Source organism: Octopus sinensis, linkage group LG3 (genome assembly GCF_006345805.1).
Source record: "Octopus sinensis linkage group LG3, ASM634580v1, whole genome shotgun sequence".
Lineage (NCBI taxonomy): Eukaryota > Metazoa > Mollusca > Cephalopoda > Octopoda > Octopodidae > Octopus > Octopus sinensis.
In genome coordinates, this window is record NC_042999.1 from 155,936,049 (window position 1) to 155,937,167 (window position 1,119).

At 43.1% G+C, this 1,119-nt stretch overlaps 1 non-coding gene across 1 annotated transcript; it reads left to right on the forward strand.

Annotated features, from left to right (window-relative positions):
- The first annotated feature begins 454 nt into the window (after positions 1-454).
- On the forward strand, positions 455-573 carry LOC115210010. The gene has a single exon (XR_003881374.1). It is a non-coding gene; the product is annotated as a 5S ribosomal RNA (ribosomal RNA).
- Positions 574-1,119: the final 546 nt, after the last annotated feature.

Consider the following 1,119-nt stretch of genomic DNA (forward strand, 5'->3'; position numbering starts at 1 on the left):
TGGCCTACCGGAACAAATCCAGCTCTGCGCATGTGCGCTGAAGACTTCCAAAATGGCATCGCTACAGGTTAACATGTGTGTCTGTGTGTGCATCATGTATACAGAATAACAGACTGGCTGTCATGAGAACAAAGTGTATGCGTGTATAGGCATGTATGTATGCATGTGTATTAAGTATATATAAGAATAATAATGAAGAAAGTATTGAAAGAGTCTGTAATGAGAAGTTAGATGAATGTTCATAGACACGAGAAATGAGGGTACCAGTTTGTAATCAATGGTACACGGTAGTTGAAACAGGGTATCAAGAAGTTGCGGCCATGATACTGAGTTGATTGTGGTACATGTTACACAAAGTTGTGGCTGTAATGCTGCTGCCTGGGTCATTTGGTACAAGAGTTCTTGCAGGCTGTATATTCACTGTTGACCCATGGAGAAGTAATTCACGAACAGCGCTTACGGCCATATCATGTTGAAAGCACCGGTTCTCGTCCGATCACCAAAGTTAAGCAATGTCGAGCCTAGTTAGTACTCAGATTGGTGACCGCTTGGGAAACCTAGGTGCTGTAAGTGTTATCGTTAAGCACAGGAGTGGCTGTGTGGTAAGAAACTTGTTTACCAACCACATAGTTCCGGGTTCAATCCCACTGCGTGGCACCTTGGGCAAGTGTCTTCTACTATAGCCTTGGGTCAACCAAAGCCTTGTGAGTGGATTTGGTAGACGGAAACTGAAAGAAGCCTATCGTATATATGTATATATATATGTATGGGTGTGTATATGTTTGTGTGTCTGTGTTTGTCCCCCCAATATCGCTTGACAACTGCTGCTGGTGTGTTTACATCCCTGTAACTTAGTAGTTCAGCAAAAGAGACCGATAGAATAAGTACTAGGCTTCCAAATGACTGAAACAAGTAAAAGAGTGCTATGTTGGAACCAGTGCAGTGTTGCTTGAGCTGTGTACATGGAGATATGATATTGATGATGTTAAGAAGATGATGGTGGTGATGAAGAAAGAGATTGCCATAATGCTGTTGGACAGGTGTTGTCGTCTGGCATTGTTGCTGGAACTGGCTGGGTCTTGTGTGGTCAGTGGCTAGACCTTAAAAGGTCTGAAACCA